General features: G+C 33.1%; 1 protein-coding gene and 1 non-coding gene across 17 annotated transcripts in view; both read left to right on the top strand.

Moving 5' to 3' along the window:
• The window catches only part of LOC106667903 (histone deacetylase 4), a 237662-nt gene that overhangs the window by 170978 nt on the left and 41321 nt on the right, over nt 1-25363 (top strand). The gene's annotated exons all lie outside the window — the stretch shown is intronic.
• On the top strand, nt 21449-21520 carry Trnam-cau. Its single transcript has one exon. It is a non-coding gene; the product is annotated as a tRNA-Met (tRNA).

A 25363-nucleotide genomic window follows, 5' to 3' on the forward strand; every position in this document is an offset into this window, starting at 1 on the left:
TTACATTAAGGATATTGAACAAATATTGCCAGATAATGTCCGCATTCTTCAATATGCAGATGATATAGTGGTCTTTATTACCCATCAATCACCTGTCAAGAAAAACTTAAGCAAGCTATAGATGCATTAGTTTTTCAGCAATCTAGGTCTCACTGTTTCAGAGGAGAAGTCAAATATTTGCATTTTCACTAAGAACAGATACATACCATTGAATGGAACACTACAGCTAGGACCCTATACATTTCAGGTGCTAAATATGGTACGAAACTTGGGACTTAAGTTGGTTACTCATCTCAAATGGGACTGGTATATTAATCATATAATTATTCAGAAATCGTGAGATGCAGGTTTCAGAAAAACATTTTCTTTATCGTGCAAACGTTTCGATCTTTATTGAGATCATCTTCAGGGCCTGGGATTTACAAACATTGTTTACATTTAACAAATACATTTAGGATGTGGAAAAGTGAATTTATACAATGCAAAATATATTTGTTATATTCAATCAAAATATTTCTACTCACTCAAAGTGTTTGTCTTCTGTGTAATTGTGCCATTCTTGCGTGTCGTGTTGAGAGTGCTAGTGAGATTTTGCTGTTTTATGTTTATATACGTTGGATGTTGAAGGGATGGGGAAGGAATTCGGTATAGAAAAGACATTTTTGTATAAAGCCAGGAACACACTTACCCGATGCTACGCCATGCGATGCTACCCGACGCCTTGCTACGTTTTGGTGGGGTGTGCACATCTATCCGACGCAAGTACACGTCGCGTACAGTCCACAGCGTTTATCACGATAATCACTATCACAATCGCAACGCATCTTTTGTTCTTAATGCACTATTTTGAGCAAAACCTTGTAATAAATTGTTAGTTAAATTTTATGAGCACAACCATCTAATAAATTGTTTGTTAAACTTAATTGTTTTAAATAAAGTTACTCCTAACCATCATAATTAAACAATGTTTATAAAAACTTATGCATTTTTGATCTCGTTTAATTTGGTTTACATTAAAATAACATGTTGTAATTAATATAACGACAAAATTACATGTACTTAGTTTGAAATAAACTACAAAAAATATGAGTGTCCTGTTCTGATGCTACCCGACATTACAAAATGGTGTAATTTTACGAGCAAAACTATGAAATAAATTGTTAATTAAATTTTATGAGCAAAACCGTGTAATAAATTGTTCCAATTTTAGTATATGTACCGCCGAAGCGAGTACAATAAATTGTTAGTTAAATTCATTATATCAAAAAATCGTATTCCGGTGTTTTGATTAATTTTCTACCAAACCATTAAAATTAATTTTTTAAATAAAAAGTAATTAATTTTTAATCACAGTTAATTTAGTTTATATTAAAATAAGTATGTTCTAATTAATATAACGACAATAATACATGTAGTTTGAATAAAAATATGAGTGTCCGGTTCTTTTGTCTTCGACTGTACTCGATGCGACCCGACGAAAATCTGGACAGTGGGGATCGCAGAGCGTCGGGTAGGTTAGCGTGGCATAGCATCGGGTAGATGTGCACGGGGGTAATGCAACCTTATGGAAAATCGGAGTTTGGATTTGCGTCGGGTAGCATCGGGTAAGTGTGTTTCTGCCTTAAGGCGTCGGCTTCTTTGAGGTGAAAAGAGCCGACGAAGGAAAACAATGTATTGGTAATGATTCTGCCAGATTATCCTACATCACACCAGACCGCATCTCACGATTTTGAATAATTATCGATTAATCACCACACATTAATCATATAGTTAACACTTCTGAAAAATATTTAAATCTAATGAGAATGATTTGTTACAAAAACTGGGGAGCTGATCCAATGATATCCTTACGATTTTATAAATCAACCATCAAGTCGCTGATCGATTATGGATGTGCACTATATGGACAAGCTAGAAAATCCCTCCTAAAAAAGTTGGACGTGTTACAAAACAAATCCATTAGATTAAGCTTAGGATGCCTTCAATCCACTCCTATAAATGTTGTTGAAAGAGAAGCAGGAGTCATGCTTCTTAGAATAAGAAGAAAACTATTAACCGATCGAATTATTTTACGGATATTGGCCTGTTATCCAGATATAGCAAAGGATATTGGTAGACTAGCTGTTAAGGATCTAACTTACGCTTTTTGAAGGAAGCAACCTTCTCCACCACTATTAGAAAGTTTTACCATGTACAGTAAACATCAGGGGCTGATACATAATTCAGAAAGATTACCGATCTTTGAAAACGATTTCATATACACTTTAATGAAAGTTAAAGTCGCATATAGTCGTCTAAATAAGAATCTGAACCCATATTTGGTAAATCAAGAATTCACAGCTGAGTTAAAAGATCGATTCCCTAATGCTTATGTTTTGTACACTGATGGTTCTAAAACAGGAAATAACACAGGATGTGCTTTTTTACGATCCACTCACGAAATACAAAAAACAAATATGCCTTCCAGGAGTGGCATCCATTTATACGTGTGAGAATTATGCAATTAAGGAAGCAATGCAATATTCAATTGAGCGAATTCAACCGGGTTATTTTATTATTATATACGGGGTATTTTATTGTTACTGACTTGAAAAGCGTAGCTGATGCTATAAATTCGCAAAACTCAGGGGTACTTAATAACCCATCTTATCATCCAAAATCGAATTCTGTTCGTGCGTACGAAGAAAATAAGATTAATATTGAATTATTTTGGGTACCTGCACACTGCGGAATTCACGGTAACGAAATAGTGGATGGGATGGCAAAGAAAGCAGCTATGCAAAAGCTTCCCATTAACACAACAATAGATTTTAAAGATTTCTATTGGTTATCGAAGAAGCAATGTTTGGACTCTTGGCAGCAAGATTTTATATATATATAAGTGGGAAGTTTATGGGCCAACAAACAGCTGAGGTCATCGCCGGCCCTCTACGTGTTTTCCATCTTTTTCTTTTCTTTCGCGCATATTTTGTTTTAAACTGCAGCCATTTGAGCATCTCGATCTGGCTACTGACTCTCTGATTTCAGATACATACTACGTTGATATTCTAGAATGCTAGTACCTCAGGTTGTCAAGTACAGAATAAAAACAAAACATACAATACATATATATACATCACCACAAACATAGATGTCTGGTCACATTCATTCCCCCAGAGTACTCGATATTCCTCGGGGCGGGGTTGTAAGCAGCCCCTTCCTTTCACGCTAATAAATTACTTTTACTCTCCAGACGTCATATACTTACCCCAGAGTACTTGATATTCCTCGGGGCGGGGTTATAAGCAACCCCTTCCTTTCACGCTAATAAATTACATTCATTCCGATAAATTAACACAAACACAACACTCGATAGAAACATAGAGGTCTGGTCACTTTCACTCCCCCAGAGTACTCGATATTCCTCGGGGCGGGGTTGAACCCTCTCCACTCTCGCTAATAACTTACTTTTACTCTCCAGACGTCACACACTCACCCCAGAGTACTCGATATTCCTCGGGGCGGGGTTTAATCACCCCTTCCTTTCATGCTAATAAATTACATTCATTCCAATAAATTAACATAAAGTCAAACACAGACACAACACAAACACATAAAACTATATACATTTAAAAATCCCTATAGCCCTGAGGTACCGGAACAGCGATCTGTGCCCGCTGCCGTGCCCCAAGACTACGCACAGGTCCGATGATATGCCAAAATATTGTCTATAGACATCAAGCTTTCTGCACTTGAAGAGGTGCTCGACCGTTATTCTATCCTTACATAACGGGCACCTACGCGGTCGCTTTCCGGCCAGAAGGTGCCCGTGTGTTATTCTCGTATGACCTATGCGTAGTCTTGTCAGTATGGCCTTTTCCCTTTTCGAACCGTTCTCCGTGGACCAGGGACCGACTTCTTTCTTAACCTGCCACAGTTTTGCAGGGTTAATTCTATTTCTTCGAGCCCAGCGGGTTTCCCATTCTTTTTTTACTGAGTTTGAAATTAGTAGTTTTAGGTCCGCTGGGCGTATAGGTTGGGAATCGTCGTGGGGCATTCCAGCGGCTCCTTTGCCCGCCCTGTCTGCTTCTTCGTTCCCGGCTATCCCTATGTGGCCGGGAACCCATGCCAACACGACCTTCTTCCCAACTGCATCGATCCCTTTTAACTGTTCTTTTATCTTGTTTATTAAGGGGTCCACGGAGGCTCTTCTCCTGAGCTTCTGGACCGCACTGAGCGAATCGGTACATAATAAAAAAGAGTTGTCGTTTTTATTTTTTATCATGCTCAGTGCGAGGGATATGGCGTTTAGTTCCGCCGTGTACACACTTGCGGCAGGAGGGAGCGATAATTGTTTAAATTCTCCCTCCGTGTACACGGCACATCCCACGCCCTCTGCCGTTTTGGACCCGTCTGTAAAGACGGGTGTCGCATGTCTATATTCATCTTTTAGGGCTTCAAACATTGCTTTATATATATACTCGGGTGTTTCGTTTTTCTTTAATTTTCTTTAAGCTAGATTATAATAACTGCAACAAAAGATTATTTTACAAGAACTTATTTCCTAAGGTGTCGTTGGTTCCCTGGTTTTCAGAGTTCAGTATGCAAATAAGAAAACCAGTAAAATCATTTCCAGACTTCGATCAAATCATGGCATATGTAAAAAATATTTAAAAAAGATAAACTTGTCCATGGACGAGTTATGTGCATGCGGAGCAGTGGAAACACTGGAACATATCATGTTGGAATGTAAAAAAACATAATTACGAGCTCGAGAAGAAATGTTAAATGAGGTGGTAAGTCACCTTCCAAAAAATACAGTAGCAAGCTATGAAGAAATAATAAAATCGAAGTCAAGGTGCATTTACTCCGCTATTGTCGGCGTTGATAGAACTGGAGTGAAAATTTAAATAATAGTATAATAAAACAAATAAAAATAATAAAATAAAAGACGGCGGCTCTGGCCTATGAGCTGATGCAAAAAAAAAAAAGTAAGTGTTGATATTTTGTAATTGGAGCGTTAATTATTTTGAATTGGAAGTATAACTATGGTTACAATTTAAAAAATATATAAATCGATGGTTTTGTTACATTATATTTTGTTCGATTCCCATTTTAAGGTTCAAAATTTGAAATAACAACACTCAAGGGTTGTCAATAGTTAATAATTGCAGAAATTTTTCATAGCTTGGAAAGAGAAAATAAATGTTTAAAATGTACTTTATCAAATCCTAAAACATATAAAAACATTTTTATTCTAACATCTAGCTAGATGCATTAAAAATGATCTGGAGATACAAATCAAGAAAGTTACAAATCATTTTATAATTGCATCATTAATTATTTTGAACGAATAAAAAAAATGTTTACGCTTTTCTTTCAACGCTAGGTCGCCGTAAAACTCTGGTTTTATTACAACATCCCTTGCCAGATATTTTAAATGGAAATACTTTAAATAACACTAACTCAAGGGTGTTAAACACATTCATCTAGGCCAGAGGTGAAACAAACACAGGACGTTCATTTCGATTGTTTGGGAAGACCCTGTTCATAGTAAATAAATGAATATCCCAGCCATTCCAAACATTTAGGGTCATTGGCACCTCTGTCAATCTTTCCCCGTCTGGTTATGGAATCCGGTTGTCTGTGCACGGTTTTCAAAATTCGAATTGGGACCGTTCATCCCTCGAAAAAAGGAGATCTGGGTCGGCCCGAATAATGTTTTAATGAATTGAGAGAAATCCAAAACAAATAGTTCTATTTATAATCGAGATGTTGTCACCTGCGGAAATAGTTTCCGCTTTATAATTAGCCATCCTCGCTGGGTGCCGGCCGATTTCCAAATCCTTTTACAAGTTTAAAATTGCCTTTTCAAGGTTGGAAAGGTTAGGAATATTCATTCAGATCCGTCCTCATGAAATTACGCTTCTTTTTGTTGCTTTTCTCTCGACTCCCTTTTAGATTTGGCAAGGCTGATTACGCCCTCTCGTCTTTTTTTTGTACCACAATATCAACGATAGTTCGGGGAAAATCTTGAAATAAACATCCGGCACCCAACAGCCCGGGAGGGGCGTATGACACTTTTCCCAATTTAAAATGTTAATTTGAGATGGGAAAAATTACTCCACACCCCGATTCAAGAAGTAACAGTATAAATAACGAAGAAATACGACGCACCGAGAAGACTAATTTAACACACAAACATTATGTAATGGTACTATAATTACCTCGTTTGCCCTGAGGCGGAGAACCATCCCTCATTCTCGCCCTACTCAGAATAAGCCATGCGCGTTGAACATAGGCACGAATGTAGAAAAGACGTTAGAAAATTTAATCAATGGTCGTCATGCCTTAGCTGTATTCAGGGAGCCAGTAGGAATACCATCCGTCGTTTGAACTGCAAACTGGAGCAGGAAATTATATTTTGTAGTATATTTGTTGTATATATTAATTTCGTTTCAGTGTTGAATGTTTTGCGTGATTGAAAATATTGGTTAGCGCCAATGTATACTGTAAAAAGGACGGTTTAATATCGGACCATAGATTAATTATGCTTGATATGATTGGATTTTGGATTTGAATTTTTCCATAGGCTCAAATCTGCATGTACGTATAAGCACGTGCCGAGTTGTGCCTATTCGCTTCTCGTACGGGCAATTCCAGCTTTTAGTATTTACAGTAAACTGCCGGCAGACTCGAGCATCACCCATCCCGGTTATTGGCAGTCCGGGGGCAGACCTGAGTCTTATCTGTCCGGACTCCGACGGGGTGCTGTCAACAGCTAGGTCAATTGAGCACCCAAGTTCCAAACCCATTCGTACGTTCATTCATAAATACATCCACTCCTATTTAAATACCATTCATTGAATTATCGTAATGGGGTACTCGATGTTCCTCCATTACGTTTTACACATATTACAAAGAACCTAATTGAGGGTCGATGGGTTACTCGATATTCCGCCATAGATCCTCTCACATCACACATGCACGCTGATAAATACATTCACATTCAACAAAACCTTTAGACATATAATTCGACCAACCTAATTTAGGGTCCATGGGTTACTCGATATTCCGCCATCGTCCCCCTCACATCACACCTTCAAGCTGATAAATACATTCACTCAACAAAATCTGTACACATCACGCTTATAAATACATTCTCTCTCAACACAACATTTACACATATTTTATACTAATTGAGGGTCGATAGGTTACTCGATATTCCGCCATCGTCACCCTCACATCACACATTCACGCCGATAAATACATTCACTTTCAACAAAACATGTACATATCACGCTTATAAATACATTCTCGCCCAACAAAACCTTTACTGTACTACTAACCTAATTGAGGGTTACTCGATATTCCGCCCTCGGCCCTCTCACATCACACATTCACGCTGATAAATACATTTTCTCTCAACACAACCTTTACGCATATTGTACGACTAACCTAATTGAGTGTCGATGGGTTACTAGATATTCCGCCATCGGCCTTCTCACATCCCACATTCTCGCTAATAAATACATTCTCTCCCTCAACACAAAATTTGCACATATTATACAACTAACTTAATGGTGGAATATCGAGTACCCATAGACCCTCTTACATCCAACATTCACGGTAATAAATACATTCACTCCCGTTTGATATGAAACAGCAAAATTCATTTAAAATTAAGTGAGGGTCTGTGCAATCTTGCGTTGGAGGCTTTAGATATCGCAGGAATTAATTTAATATTGTCTACTTCGAAATCAGTTGAACAGTTTAAGTTAACTACGTAAAACGAATAGTTTGTCGTTCGGCAGTTGTTCTATCTGACCTATTCATATTGTCATACATGTTATAAAATTCACTTATGATACTGTAAATATTTTCACTTGTATAAGTCTAAGTTATGGTTCGAGAAAACCAACTGATAAAATCGCTGCATTAAATTCTGAAAACTAAGTAGATCTTACCTGGCCTATTCTTAAGTTGATTATAAAATTTACTTATAATAACTTATTAACAAATCATTGATCGTCCGTAGCTTGCACTTACATAGCAATTGTCTACTGGGTGTGGCAAAATAGATGCAATTATTGTTGAAGAAAACGGAATAAATTAACTATTGCAGATGTCGATCGTGTATGGCATATTCTTAGTTCATTATGACGTTTTAGAAAGACATATACGATGGTCATTATGTACGTCGTAATCAGGTGGTAGGTTAGGTTATCTGGCTAAAAAAGAAGATTGCTGCATTATACTCTGAACAAGAAATCAACTGCTGTCTGTTGATCCTTCTGGCCTATTCTTAGGTTAATTATTCAATTTACTTATAACAATTTTATTATTGACATATAGACCGGCTGCTTATATTTATAACAATCCTATGAATAACGAGGAGGATGTCGCTACACTAGGCTTATATAAAAATGGCTTGTGGGATGTGGCAAAATAGATATAATTACTGCTAAAGAAATAGGTAGAAATGAACTCTTATATATGTTGATAGTGTATGACACATTTTTAGTTTATTATAAAAAAGAGAATGTGTAGGTGTGACTACTAGAAGTATTTGTTAAATGATTAATCGAAATACATACTGTTTTCTATGCATAATGTAATGAAATGTAATTTTTAAATAGACCCATTAGATTTCGTGGTCCGATTGACCAAATAAGTTATTTCGATTATTTTTAAGTAAGGTATTGGTTGAGATAAAAAAGTGTCACGAGCGGGATTCGAACCCACGACTTTCGGCTAAATACGCCGCTGCTCTAGCAATTGACCTATCGTGACTTCAAACCACGCGGACGCCAACTTCCCATCTCAACCCACCTTCGAATTTTCCCTCCTTTTTGCCATTTTTCAAATGTCGTGTAATCTATTCGATTCTCGGCGACAAATGAAATGGCCACGTAGAGCTTTAGTGAAGATATACTTCATTTTTATTTATTACATCCATTAGATTTCGTCGTCCTATTGACCAATAACTTATTTCAATTAATTATTTTATATTTTATCTCAACCAATACCTTACGTAAAGATATGTTTGACTGATTGCGACAGAAACAATTATAATGAAATTATCAAAAGGATAATGCGTGACAAAATAAATTTACCCCGATCACTCAGATTATATAAATTATATTCCTTATAGTCGTGTTATAATCTTTTATTATTGAAATTCTCCTTGAGAACGAGACTTCAGAAAAGTCAATTGAGTGAAATTGAAACCGAATCAACGAACTTTTCAAGGTAAAAGTTAACAAAACTTGTCAGTTGAACGTTCTCTTAAAGTACTCGAGTTTCGTTTATCGGCCAGCAAAATTTGCTCTTTTATTTAAGTTTTTTGGTTCAATAATTAAATTTTAAAATCTAATGAAAGGTTAGTAAGTATAGATTTTTATTTCTCCATCTAGAAAGAGACAGTAATTTTTAAAAGAGTCCAAATAAACTAAGGTAATATTTAATATTTTACAACTAAAATCTTCCGGTTTCATCCATGACAACGAATTTTTGTAAACAATGCGGTACAAATTGCTGTCATCTCCCCGAAAAAATAATAACAATGATGAAAATATAGGTTAAATATTTTTATAAATATTTTATAATTACAGTAAATATTGCAAAATATTAGTAGTAGTTACAGAAAGGTTTTCGGCGAGTAGGAATGTCCCATATACGATAAATTGTGCATGAGCACTATAGCGAGAGCCCAGTTTTCCAATTGTGTACGGAATAAGGCTGTTTTATAGTCGTTCTTGATAGATATCATTTTTTGGATATTTGGAGTGAATGCATTTATTAGCTTGAATGTGTAGTGTAAGTGGGCAGATGGTGGAATATTGAGTAACCCCGTGGACCCTGGATTACATTAGTTAGGTGGTATGTGTAAAGGGGCACTCCACCACCCTAATTGATGAAACAATGTATTTGTAATAAGAGTGAGTGGGTCTTGTCTTAAAAAGAGAAAAAGTGGAGTTCCTTCGGGTGCTGAATGACCTAGCTGTTCACTCACAGCTTCCCAGGACGGATGAGCTTATAAAAATCTGTATTCAATGATTACTCAGTTGATAGGGTAAACATTGCTTTACTCACAGTACAAAATAATCATCCCCCCCGATTTCCTAGTGTTTATGATCAAATTTGACATACAATATACAACACACATAACATATGACATAACAATATCTCTCATTAATAAATTGGACGTCAAGTATCTCTAGTTTTTAAGTGCAGTCTAATTTGGACATTATGTTTTATTTACGACTTGAAAGTACCGCTATTTCCTGTACTTTTTGGCTATTTAAAATGCCCTTGACTGAAGTTATTTCAGGTGGTTCCATTTAAACTATATTTCTGGCAAAGGCTATATACAATAAAAATAAAAGTTTGGGGCGACCGATGTAGAATATGAGGAGAAGCGTAAACATTGTTTTATGTCAGGTTCAAGATTTAAAGTCCATTCCGAAATGTTTATAACACATATCACAGAATGTTGGGAAATTGTTTCATTTATCGAAACACCGATTCCTGTTTATTCCGCCCAAAAACTGTCCACCTGTTAGGAGACACTTCTCAAAATCAGAAATCTAGGAGATCCAAACTAATTAACGCTCTAATTAAGTATTTATAACTTTCTTAGCATATTTCATTGATTTCTGTTTTAGATATATTTATATTACAAGGCAAGATGGTAGAAAGCACTATTTGGAAATTTGTAGGGCAATTTGAAATTATTGATGCTCGGCTCTTGTAATTTCATTTACATTCGTTTAAAATATTTCCTATCGAGAGGAAAAATTCAAATTCTTTAGACTGTCTATAGTAAACAAACATTGTTTTAAGTTTTATTTTTTATTAGGTTTCGTGGTCCGCTTGACCAAATAAATTCTTTTCAATTAATTAAGGTATTGGTTGAGATAAAAAAGTCAGTGTCACAAGCGGGATTCGAAACCACGACCTTCGGCTAAATACGCCGCTGTTCTACCACTTGAGCTATCGTGACTTCGATCCACTCGGGCACTAACTTCCCTTCTCAACTCCACTTTTTGAATTCCGAGTGGATCGAAGTCACGATAGCTCAAGTGGTAGCGTATTTAGCCGAAGGTCGTGGGTTCGAATCTCGCTTGTGACACTGACTTTTTATCTCAACCAATTAATTGAAAAAAATTGTTTTAAGTGATGATCCTGAACAATTAGTTAGTTGAATAACCAAATATTTACAGTGTTCTTGATTTGAATGGTCGGTTTATTGCGTACCGTGTTTCTGATTTTCTAGATAAAATTGTGTTTACACATTTCTTCTATATTTATTAAATACTACCTTTGTAACCCGGCGTTGCCCAGGGGGATAATAAAAAGTATTATTGAACACATTATTTTGAGTACACATATTGCTATTGCTAGTTAGAAGCGTAGTTATATAAATTAAAAGAACACTTGAATGTTTGATATCATTGATAGTATTTAGTCATCATATTAGCAAATTACATATGCAATATTATTTTTGTTTGGGACTACGTTGAATTAAATTTTAATTATTGTTGTATTCAGCGTTAAATTCATTGCAATGCTGTAGGATATGCAGTGTTTTTGGTGATTCCATTTGGCATATATACAAACAAAATTCCCCATCTTGGAGCATGCAACTTATAATTGTCAAAAAAAACCATGGTTTCTCCAAATTCAACCCATATAATAGCAATGATTGACTAAAAGCCAGTTTAATTGGAAATGGTAATAATTTGAATTGAAAAGGCACTTCTGTTGGTATCATTGGTATATGTTGTATTAGCACATCCTCTCCTTTGAAAGTATTCTACGAACAATATGTTGTCGTTTTGATGGTATTTTAAACAACAGAAAATGCAATTCTACAATAGAGTCAAAAAGTCACAAACATAATTCATACTACAGCAAAATCATCACAAATACTAAACAGTAAAAATCTTACAAAACTAATATAAACACAAAACTACGATAATTTACTACTTCATCTTGATCCACAGAAGTACCTGAATCATTGATTTATGTAAGTTAAAATTGGCAGATATTTGTGCTTAAAGACTCACATGTACAGAGTTGACCCTAACACTTCTCGCAGTTCACTTGCAATTTCAGTTTGTCATTTATAGAAATTAATTTCGTTGTCCTACCTCCACCATTGCTGCCAATAGTAAAGGTACAACGGTGAAGTTTGTCTCTTCCTATATTTTCATTAGAGCTCTCTCTCTCTCACACACACACAGACACTCTCTCTCTCTCTCTCTCTCTCTCTCTCTCTCTCTCTCTCTCTCTCTCTCTCTCNATCTCTCTCTCTCCCCCTCTCTCTCTCTATCTGCCTCTATCTATTTATTTAAATATCTCTCTCTCATTCACTCGCTCTCTTCCCTTTTTCCTCTAACATCCATAACTTTCTTTTTCTTTCTTTCTTTCTCTCTCTCTCTCTCTCTCTCTCTCTCTCTCTCTCTCTCTCTCTCTCTCTCTCTCTCTCTCTCTTTTTCTCTCTCTCTCTCTCTCTCTTCCCTTTTTCATCCTCTCATATTCATATCTTACCTTCTCTTGCTTACCTTCTCTCTCTATCTCTATCTACCTATTTAATCTCACTATCTTTCCCTCTCCCTCTCTTGTCACGAAATTCACCTGTTATTCGGATTTGATTCGGGCGATATTTAGTAGAATACAAACTAGGGCCTTTATTTAAAAAAGGTTGGCGTGTTTAGGAACAATATTTGGGACGAGCCTTTGTATCAGAGATGTTTAATTCAAACAGTTCCTCCCCCCCCCCACATTTTAGGTGTAATTACAATGAAATACAAGGCTAAATAAAAAATAATAAAGGGAGAAGCTCGGCCCCTTCATTACTCAACCCCCTCACAGGACGGCTTTCTCATTCAGGGCCACACGGAGCCACCCCCTTGAAGAATTTGAAAGCAAAAGACGTTTACATGAAAAATGGATTTTTTTTTGTAAATTCAAAGTGTGAACACGGATTAATATTAATAGTGTTTTTTAATTGGAATATGTCAAATTACAATGCAGGCTTAAATCTATATCGGACAATAAAGGGGCAATGTAAAAAGCCCTTTTAATTTTTCCACCTTCTAACATACATGTTAATTGTTCAACTTTTTTACCAATATGGTCGACCTTAAAAATATGTTATCGATTACATGCCAAACTTTTAATTCAAGCTTCCTCTTTTTTCTCACTTAACGTATCGTGTTTTTTTTTATTTAATATACCTTTCAAAATCAATCCAGTTCAATAAAGCCCTTTCGCTTCTTTTTTTTATAGTAAAATAAACTTTACTATTCCCATGTTCTTTTCCGGCCTATTTAGCCTTAAACTTAATTGTTTCGGGAAAATGAACCGTTTCGTGCGGTGGCCGACACGCGATGTCCTGCCATGAAGATCAGACTAGAACTCTCGATGATTTTCCAATATTGAATATATTTTGCTAATTTTAACACGTTTGACCGAAGTTCTCTATTTGTTTCATAATAGGTGGCGTGAAATCTCGACACATACACGAGCAATCATTCATGCAGGTGGAATAATATCTGAATCCACTCAAGAACCACCATGGTTGGAAAAATTCCGGGGGGGTGTTTCCAGGTATCGAGCAAGCGCTTTCAGGGGGTGGATAAAGTTAAAGTTCAAGGGCGATCTAAGCCCCCTACAAACGGTGAGTCATGGCTTTCCAAGAACGGCGGCCCGGGCGGTGATTCATTCATATCTGGATCCAGTCACTGCCAACCGGAACCAAAGGGGTTCGTTGATAGCCAGGCCGAAGGGGAAATTCTAGTATAATTATTTCCAAAAAAATCGCTTTTAAAATCAAGTATGGAACGAACTTTTATATTCAATTAGTGAAGTGAACCATCTAGAAATCTTATATCTTACCAAATTATTTACCGCTACTTGACCATCAACTGTACAATTGAACCATCTAAATGTAATCCATAAGGAATTATGAAATGTCATCAACAACCAGTATGGAATATCGATCGATGCAGGGTAAATAACGAATAAATCGTCAATAAGTTAGTCCCCTAACTTATTAAACGGTTACATGCCAAACTTTTAATTCAATTAACCAATCAATCATCAATAAGTTAGTCTTCTAACAAATTAAACAGTTTTGCCAGCAAATAGGTCAAAGTTCAATTCATTAAAGTTCAATTTATCTGTACAATTAAAAAAATATATATATATAAATAGCCATTGAGAAATTTCGATATATGATAATAAATAATGTATCATGGTACATTAACCAAAAAAAGTTAATTTTTACTCTTTGATTTTTGCATATGTTCTATTGATCAATAATTGTTGTACCACACCAAAAATATTTTAAAGCTCGTTTTAAGTTTTTTCTCACTATTTTCTTGAGCACAAACTGTTGAAATATGAGATAACTGTTTCAAATGTATGAAACTTGCGTAAAGCAGTTTAAAAAAACCCAGTTAATTGGTGTTAATGTAATATGGAAAACATGCCTGAAAAATAGTTCCTAATTTCTTAAAACAAAATTAGTTAGGAAATTAAATAAAATCTGCTCCATAAATGAAAACTTAATAAAATAGATTTTAAAAAAATTAGCCAACCATTTACCGGATTAATGAGAAATTGGAAAAACAGAAAATCATCTCACGTAACTCAAATCATTGTAAAAAATTATGAATTTGAATTTAAATTATTATATTAGACAATTATTTGTTTATGGCCATAGTCAAGGGTAGTAAATTGTGGAAATTTTCTTTCTTCTTCATGGAAAAATATGAGATAACTACATGGAAACATAAGTAAAGCAGTAAAAAAACAAGTAATAGGTGTTAATGTAATATGGAAAAATCTCTAAACCAAATTAATGAAAACTTAATCAAATAGTTTAAAAAAAATATCCAACCGTCTAATCAATTAATCTGAAAATAGTAATGGCAGAAGAACACCTCAGTTAACACAAATCATTGCAAAAATTATGAATTTAAATTATTATATTAGACAATTATTTGTTTATGGCCATAGTCAAGGGTAGTAAATTGTGGAAATTTTCTTTCTTCTTCATGGAAAAATATGAGATAACTACATGGAAACATAAGTAAAGCAGTAAAAAAACAAGTAATAGGTGTTAATGTAATATGGAAAAATCTCTAAATCAAATTAATGTAAACTTAATAAAGTAGTTTAAAAAAAATTATCCAACCCTCTAATCGATTAATCTGAAAGTAGTATAGGCAGAAGAATACCTCAGTTAACTCAAATCATTGTAAAAATTATGAATTTAAATTATTATTATTAGATAATTTCCTATTGTGGAAATGAACTTTCTTCTTCATGGCCAAAAATATGAGATAACTGTACGGAAACATGAGTAAAAATAGTATAAAAAAAACTGTTAATTGGTACCAATGTAATTGCATAAAAGTGCCTGAAAAATATTTCCTACTCTCGTAAAATAAAATTAATTAGGAAAATCAAAGCAAATAAATGAAAACAATAACGTAGCTTAAAAAATAGTCAATCGTCTAAGATAGTCATATATTGGGTTGTCCGGAAAATAATGCAGGATTTTGGTATTAAACAAAAAAAAAGAAACTAGTTACTTTAAAGCAATGTTCTTTAATCAAAATAATNCATTCATACAAATGAGTAATCCTGTAAACGTAAACAGAATATTTTATATAGATTTTTTTTAATGAAAACTTAAAATCCTGCATTATTTTCCGGACAACCCGATAGTTAAGTGCGAATATGTAAATTTAGGCGTTCCTCAAGGTGGACCCATGACATCACTTTTATTCAAATAATTTATTAAACATTTCTTTTCAGCACTGAACTAACTATTTAAAAATGTTTGCTGGTTATGTTAAGATTTTAATATGCTAGCTAAGGCTCTATTCTCCATGGGTATACATGTATTCAAACGTTTCTAAATTTTATAAATATAAAATACGGACTTTCTAAATCAAATAATAAATAAAAACACTGATATTAATCATAGTTATTCAACTAATGGCATACTAATAGCGAAAATGAAATAAAACGGGCGTATTCTTAGACTGAAAAATGATTTTTTATAGATCTAACATTCAGACCGAAAGCTTGGTAGCACTGGCCTTCATCATGAGAAAATACACGAACTCAATAAGTTATGAAAAAGTGGAGATAATATGCCCACTAAATAAAGTCTTCTCAATTCCTTAATTTAATGTAAAACTTAGAAATAAACCTACTGTCTAAAATTTTCGTACAACTAGTCTAACTAAATCAGATTTATCGAAAAACTGTGTAAAAGTAACAAAAAATTGGTCAGGGCTGAAAAAGTCGCAGAAAAAACCCATTATCCACACCAAATTTAAAAAAAAAAACATTGGAAAAATCCGGAAAAATCTTGCTTTTTACCTAAGATTAATGAAAAAGTAGTTTAAAAATCTAGTAAAAAGATTCTAACAACCTGAAAATACTGGTAAGTTGCAAAAAAAGTTCATCTGACAATTTCCAAATATGGTGAAAATTGAAAAACTAATAAAAAAACCTCCACTATTATAAAACTGAAAAAATATTGAAAAGTTCATCTAACTACCTACAACCAGTCTGAAAAAGGTAAAGCAGTAACTAAAAATTTTCTAACTACTTCCATTTAATGTTAAAACTTAAACATGTCGCAAAAGTTCCTGTAACTACCTACAAAGTAGTGTGAATAAAAGGTGAATTAGTAACAAAAATCTTAGAACTACGTCCAATTAATGTGAAGACTGGGAATATAGCAAAAAAAAAAAAAAAAACTTCTAACAACCTCCAATTAGGGTGAATATTGGGTTTAAGTAACACTAAAACCTTGTATAACTACGCCCAATAAATTTTTACGCTCAGAAAATTAACAAAAAAGTTCTTCTAACTACATTAAGTTAGTGTGAAAAGTAGAAAAAAAATAACAAGGGAAAAGTAAAACAAAGTGCTTCCAACCACCGACGATATAACGTTCAAATCGGTAATTAATCGATGGATTGTAATATAAATAAGCGATATCGAACGGACCGTCTATAAATACTCGAGGCGTGCTTAGCGGTCCTGGTAAAAATCCTAGAGATAAGAAATCCTTCTCTGGGCACAAATAATATATTGCACCCCCGCTGTTTCCCAGGAGAACAACATGTAGACCGGGAAAATGCCAGAGTGGCCAAATGACCTGGGAGTCAATTGCAAGGGAAAAATAGACTGGCGACGTTAACCATGTTTTCGACGGCTTAACGTTAGTTTTTGCCATTTCTTTTATTGAATTTGGTCAATGTCAGCAGAGAAAGCAATACTGTTTTGTACTATTTGAAAAAAAAATTCACATAACAAACAAATAACATGGAACGCATAGGATTGCGAAAATGAGATTTTGTCCTTTCTATCCATGTCTTAAATTATTCCCTACATAATTGCCTTTTTGAGAAACTTCGTATCCTTTTAAGATATTAACTCATTAAGATAGGTGTATCAGACATCGATAAATCCCCATGATTTTAGCGCCCAGCCAAAGGATTTTTCTTTCGTCCATCACATCTAGCAACTGGGTTAAGAATATTTGTTAATCCTTTTTCTCTGTTCTCCGTCTGTATATACACACATACATATATATCATCTCTCTTCTCTCCTTTTGGTAAAATAGTCAAAAGAAAAAGAGCATTTTAACTATGGACTCAAAGATCAACAAACGACGTATTTATGAGAAATGTTGACCTTGTGACTTTCAATAAAATGTCGATCTAAGGGAGCAAAGTTTAAAAGAAATTAATTCAATTTTAAAAATTACTTTGGTCCATTAATAGAAATTTGAAACAGTTTGCAAAATTATGGCATAGGTATTTGAATGTAGCTACTACTGAAGAAAAATAGAAACAGGCTCTGATTTGACAAAAAGAAAGAAAAAGAACGGTTATAAATAAGAAATTAATTTGTGTAAGTTCGTGACACCAGGTCTTACAGATTTTCTAGGGGAGATTTGTAGTTTTCCTTTATCTTCATTCAGATGTTGTTATATTTATATATTGCGAATTTTTAAACGAATTGCACAATTATCTAATTACGATTAAATTGCATTTCGATCAAGCAGAAAAAAAATCTTTTTAATTATATTTTTTTCATGCTGTTTTGACATTCAGGGTGCCGGTGTTTTTGAAAAAAAGCCCCTTTGTAAGTACGTCGTGTTCGAATGCAGGGCTGCTGGATTCGAACCCGGGACCTTCACCTTAGCGTGTCAACGCCTAAACCATTGCGGCCACCGGCGCCCCCCCATATACAGGTTATATTATACCCATAAAGTTATATTAAGATAATTATTATAAGGTTGTGTATGTGTGTGCGAGTCAGTGTGTGTGCGCGCGCGAGCGTGTTTGTGTGTGTTTGTGTTTGTTTACTTGTGGATTTTACATGGCTAGGGTTGTCAGATCGGGCCAAAGGGTTACTTGTGAGTCACCACGAAATGTCAGTAAGACTCATGCAAAGTTACCTTTGAGCCTTTTATCCTTCTAGTTTTATTATTCTATTCAAAGGACTGACCTATGTATCTAGCCTTACAACTAGTTAAAATTATCTATAAAAATTGTAATTAAAAATATCTTTAAAAATCACATTTTATGACAGAAATTAACATAATTAATAAGAAAAGCGGGTTAAAAAATATGTAGACAACAAAATGATGACGCATTTTGTAAAATCAAAGGTGCATGTTACAAATAATATACAGGAAGAAAGTTTTTATATTTTTATAAATATTTTTATCATCTTTCATATTATAAATATACTTTATACTTAGATTTAAATATTTTAATTAGACTATATTTAATTGTCTCATGCCAGTTGTAAGGGGAGTAAACTGAAAATCCATCTCATTCCAGGTACAGTTTTGTCTATTTCTTTAATAAATTATTTGAGAGAAAAAAAAGTGACTACTTTGAGGAACACTGAAGTTCCCATGAGAAGAGAGGAAATTTCCGCACTTTACTATTTGACCTCGACACGTGATGATTAAATAATTTAAATTCATAATTTTTTCGATGATTTGAGGAGGTATTTTTCTGCTTTTAGGTTTTCACATTAATGTTTATCAGATGGTTGACTGATTTTTCCTTCTTAACATTTCATTAATTTGAGGTAGTGAGCTGATTTTCTTCGATTTTCCTAATCAGTTTTGTTTTATGAAATTAGCTGATATTTTTCAAGGGTTTTTTACTCATATTTACATCAATTTTAAAAGTTACATTATATTTTTGGCTACCATGATGAAGAAAAAAAATTCCCACACTTTACTGCTTGATTACGACCCGTGATATAGGAATAATTTTTAATGGTAATAACGTTAATTTAAGTTCATTACTTTTTTACATTGAATTGAGTTAACCGATGTTTTGTTATATTTTCTCATAATTTCTTTGAAAGTTGTTCGGTTTTTTAAACAACTTAAACCTCATTTTTCATTAATTTGACGTAATGAACAGATTTTTTAAATTATTTTAGGTTTATGAGATTAGTCCATATTTTTCCGACAATTTTTATTCATTTACATTTATTTGAACCATTTATCGGGGGGTTTCTACAATTTAACTCATGTTTTCATAAATTTTAAACAGCAGCCAGATAATTTAGGATTCGTTTAGTCGTTTTAAATATCACATGAATTTTTTTTTTAAACTTAGAACCTAAATTCTACATTTTTTACACAATAAAACCATAACAAAATACAGGTCAATAAACGAAATAAAAACTATAAATCGAGTTTTAAAATATTTTTGGTAAAAATGGTAAATCTATCAAAGACGGTTTTGAGGATGGACGAAACCAGGCGTTTTTTAGAAAAATAAACGTTTTTATTTATATGAAATTGAACTTTACTTAATAAGTTTTAATTACGAAGGAAAACGGTAAAACAATAGATATGAAATTTTGTAGAAAACAGAACGTACTTCCATACGTAGCCCAGAGTGACATATTTCAAGTATATAAGTCGTAACAAAAACTTTTAACTTTACAATGGAAAAAACTGGTACCGACGTTTTAATTTTTATTTTTTAAATATTCACCTTTGGTTAGGTTCCTTAATAAATATGAATTACGAAAGAAAAAAGTAAATAATTTGATATGAAATTGTACAGAAAACACAACGTTCTTATAGTAGTGGTACATTACAAGTATATTATGGATAACAGAAACTGTTTCAAGGTTAAAATAAAAAAATAAAAAATTGCCGATATTTGTGTTTTTCATATATTGAACTTCATTAGATTCCTTAATATATACTAATTACGAAGAAAAACAAAAAAATAGATAAGCGATTGAGAAGGAAATAGAACGTTCTCATGTGGGTACATTGATATATTAGAAATACATTTTATGGACATATAAAATGTTTCAGGTTTAAAATATAAAATGAATGGTACCAACGTTTTATCTCACTTTTCACACATTAAACTTTATTAGGTTTCTTAATAAGATTAACGTTAAAAAATTGGTGTGAAACTTATCGAATAGAATTTTCTTCAAACGTTTCTTTCTTTTTTATTATTGCCTTTTGATTACTTTGTTGCCAAAAGATAAAGACATTTCAAAATAGATTTTCGAAATTTCTGTCAGAAATACCTAAATACACAGTAACGTTAGATGCGAAGAAAACCAAAGAAAATCGTGTTTAAAAAATTGCAAATAAAACAGAAAGTAACTAATCGTCGACGTATTAGAAATAGATTAGAAAAATAATTAATGTATTTGGCTTAACAAAATTGGTGTAGGTGTTTATTTGTGGTTTTATTATTCAGATTGATTCTTTTCCTCTTTGTTACTTCAAAATTTTGTGTCTTAAATGAATATTTGCAATTTTACACTCGTTTAAATTAATTTAATATTCCAACTTAACACACCCTTGCTATAATTTACCAACGTCTCTGATACACTCTGGATCAAAACGAATCATAATCTTTGTTTACAAGTCCAAAAACATTACATTTCTTGGTCCTAATCAAGTTTCATAAATATATGTGACCAGAAAGTTAACCCATCTCGGAATGGAGGATCCTTCGTTTCCGATATACCCATGCATATCAACATTTCCCATTTGCATCGGGATTATCAGAAAGCCGAATAAAATCCAGATAAACCAGAGGCAAAAAACATGAAGGCAGTTGGACGTTTATTATTATCCAAATACTGCGCGTCGTACCTAATTGCTTTGTTGACGTTTGTCTCAATAATATCCGCCCTTGTCGTTATTTCAATGACTACAAGTGCACACAACGATCGGCTTTCCACGTGGGGCCACGCGAGGAGTCAAAATCAACGGTTAAAACCCACTTTGTCTTCTCCCCCTCCTGTTCGAACGTTTTTTTATAGCACGCCACGTTTTTTAGAGACGTTTTTATTTAAACGTGAATTGATGATGGATCAGTATAGTTAAGTGTGTGCAAATAGGCGCTCCAGTACCGGTAGCAGAGTGGCGCAGTGGAAGCGTGCTGGGCCCATAACCCAGAGGTCCGTGGATCGAAACCACGCTCTGCTAATTAATTTTTTTTCCCCAAAAATTTTTTTTGGAATACATTCAACTAAATAAACCTGTCAAGGGGACGGCCAGGTTGATTTATCACGGATTTGGACCAAGCTTTTTTGGTGATTCTACGCTCCAAAATATCGGACTTTTAGACAATCTTAAAATCTTAGTCCGCTTCTAGGATGTCCGGTTTCTCCAAAAAAAATTTTTGGAAGTTGAAATAAAATTTAACGTTTTTTAATCTTTTTATTACGACGTACTGCGCGCTCAAAGCAACTATGTGAATATATTATTTTACAACACTTTTTATGTAGGTTGCAATAAAAATATATTAAAAACTAGATAAAGTTATCAATAACCAAAAATTTTAAAAATCAAATATTTTTCAAGCAAACTAGTCATAAATTTTTTTTCTCATGAAACTAATATGAAATTTCATTTTAGCACCTCTAGAGACCCCGATATATAATTTTTTGTTTGGATTTCAATTTACCGATTTTTTGGCCCCTAAATTTTTTCCGATTTTTGAGAAGCCGTTATCATAATATCTTATTGAAAAGGCTATAATTTCAAGACGTCTAAAAGGATTTTAACTATGTATCATTAAAATGTATAAAATATTTCTATAAGAAAGTACACCAGATTTACCATAAATCATCCTTGTTTGTTAAATGGTTCGATTTCAATGTTTATAACAGTATAAAACGTATTTGAAATTTCTTTTAAACGAACTTTCAACTATGAAAATCGGCCTACTAGCTTTCGAGAAAAAAAATGTTAGAGGTTGCACTAGGCATGTGAGTCAAGTAGTCGAAATTATTATTTTAAAAAAATTTCATCAGTTTCCGCGAAAATTGATATCTAAGGGTTTTATAACGCTATAATCACGAAAATAGGGTGAAATCCATGTTTGGACCATTTTCCGATCTACTTTGCTTACATAATGTTTATTAGTTAGAATATTTTGCGTCGTATTCGTATAACATTTTTGTTGCGTTAACCAACAATGAAAATTATATAGCAAAAATAATATTTTTTAATCTTTTAATAATGATTTATCCTCATTTAATTGCGACTAAAATGAGATGTTGGAAAAAAAATTCATTTCCCCCATTAAGTCGATTTTATTAAAAAATAGTTCGGAGTGTAGAATAACGGAAATTTTTTTTTGTCAAAATCCGTGAACCTTCTTCCCGTTGTAAGTGCAAAATTTACAGACCTCGAGGTATCAGAAACAGGAAAAATCGTTTAATAGGATAGAATTTAATAGGGAAGTTGAACAGTTAACGATTTATATTCATTTAATTCAATTTACGTTACACTTATAATTTTTACCATTTATTTTAATTTTTGCAGTATAAATAAATAAACTCCTTCAACTAAAAATATATTTGGCCCCTCCTGTTTCAAAACTGATAAATTTGAATTTCGTTACTTGTGGACCGATTTTCATAGTTAATTCTTTGAAAGAAATTATCAAGCGCATTTTATGACTGTTTTAACCATTCAAATCGGACTGTTATTTCGATTTTTTTTAAGAGGCTAATTTCTGATAACAATAATTTTGCTATTTTGTTGCTTATAGAAATATTTTATGTATTTTAATTATACTTACTTCGTTAAAAGCTACTAAGTTCCTCTTGTCGAAAAAATGGTCTGTTTGACGTTAAAATCTTTTTAGCCGTTTTGGAATTATAATTGTTTAAATATTACGATAACTTCTCAAAAAATATGAAAAAATTTAGGGATCAAAAAATCGATCGATTAAAAACAAAAATTTATATAGGAGTGTCAAGAGGTGCTAAAACGAAATTTCATATTAGTTTGGCAAGAAAAGAAAAATGACCTTGTTTGCTTAAAAATATTTGATTTTTAGAAATTTTTGGTTATTGATAAACTTCAATGGCTTTTAAAATATTTTTATTGCAAACTAACTAAAAAATATTGCAAAATGGTATATTCATATGATATTTGGGTAAATAGAATGGGGAAATAAAAATATTAAAAAACGAAACTCAACTTTAAACATTTTTTGGGGGTAAACCAAGAAGTGTCCGATATTTTAGAGAATCACCAAAAAAATTAGTCCAAATACGCGACATACCATCGTACTCTTTTAAGATCAAATTTAACAAAATGAGATTTCGTCTTGGAGTCTGCAGAATGATGAACCTATCCCAGCTGGTTTGGTTTGTCAGAGGTAAAAAAATATCGGAAACGACCAAATTACAAAAAAAGATGTGATATCCATACTAGGTTTATGGATCTAAGACAATCGGAACACTATTGGTCGAAAATATTCTGTATATTTACTCATTTTCGCATGTTGCGTTTTGTATGCAGCTTTAAATCAAATGCTAAATTTTAGTTATAAATTATTTTTTTATTTATTTATTTTCAACTGTACTTCAAAATATAAACTATTTTACCTCGAAAAGACCTTGGCTTCAAAACTGAAAATCTTGTTTTAATCAGAATTAGCAACAAACAACAACTGTTTTTTGAAACATTGAGCTATGACCTCAGTACTTGGACAGTGATAAACTTGGAACGGGGTTTTTTATAATATATAATCTACAAGATTTTAAATCTAAATATAGTAAAGTAAACTAATTGTTTTCAGCCAGTCAAATAAAGGATTTTTCTAAATATTATTTGATTTTTTATATTTATTGACGGGAAGTTTTATAAAATTTTAATATATTATATAATATATAAAATTTTAAGATATTGGGATAATTCTAATTCGCATAACACCAGGTACGTTAAGTGAAGTGCGAAATGAATTCCATAGTAGGATTTTGTTTTCTATGGAAATAGTTGATGACCAATTTGAAAATTTAATTTACTAGGATTACCTTAATAAAGTAACTAGGAGGTAAGTGAATTAGCAATTAACATTACGAAGAGGTAAATGCATGAAGATAAATAAAAGTTGAACCTTGAAACCTTAATAACTCTTAAACGACAAACTCTACAAGAACAGAGCCCGAAGTAAAATCCTCTTTAAAAAATCCTTTTTCAAAAATCGTAGAATTTAATTTGGTATTCAAAATTATTTCCCATTTGAAAAAAACGGTGCTGAGCCCTGGGGACGTACCGTACGTTGAAAAAATTTTAACTTCAGATTCAGATTTTTAAAAATTATGTAAAGACCAGTCCTATTTTTTTTTAAATTATTTCCAGACAACAGAAATAAAAGGGGAGAGTAGTTCATAAATAATAATTTGGTATTTGCTAAAGCTTTGGGGCGTGCCATTTTGCGTTTCTGGTCCAATTTGAGGGCTGCCTCCATCTTTTACTTCTTTGTCAGCGTGTTCGTTGCCTTCATTCTCTCCTGGGATCCACATCAGATCTCGTTTTCCCAAGAGTTTAAAATGGAGGAATCTAATGCCTGTGTGAGAATATATCAACTTAAAAAATTGTTCGTGTAGGCCTAGACTTGCTCTAGGTCAAAATGTGAGCCTTTGATTCTTCCATCCACTCCAATCTTCCATTTTAGATCCACTGTAACCATAAGAAGACTTTTTTCTTCCAAACATCTTTTGTTGTTATTTTTATTTGGAAGGGTCTGCCAAATTTTCTTTTAATTTCATTTTGTCAGACATTTTTGTTTCCATCTCATTTTTTCCTTTTTATGATTTAATGATGGCTTTTTCTTACGTCATTTTTATTTAATTTAGTTCTAAGGTTTTTCCAAGTAGGAATTATTAGACCAGAACGAATTTCCTATCTATACTATAGCTAAGTAAACTAAATAAACAAAGGCTTACAACTTTTTACATGAAAGTTTTAACACGTAGAAAGATGTAAATTTTATTGTTGTCAATGAAATGTAATAATTGGTCGATAAGT

The sequence above is a fragment of the Cimex lectularius genome, unplaced genomic scaffold (assembly GCF_000648675.2).
Source record: "Cimex lectularius strain Harlan isolate CLEC.00 unplaced genomic scaffold, Clec_2.1 scaffold85, whole genome shotgun sequence".
Taxonomy (NCBI): Eukaryota; Metazoa; Arthropoda; class Insecta; order Hemiptera; family Cimicidae; genus Cimex; species Cimex lectularius.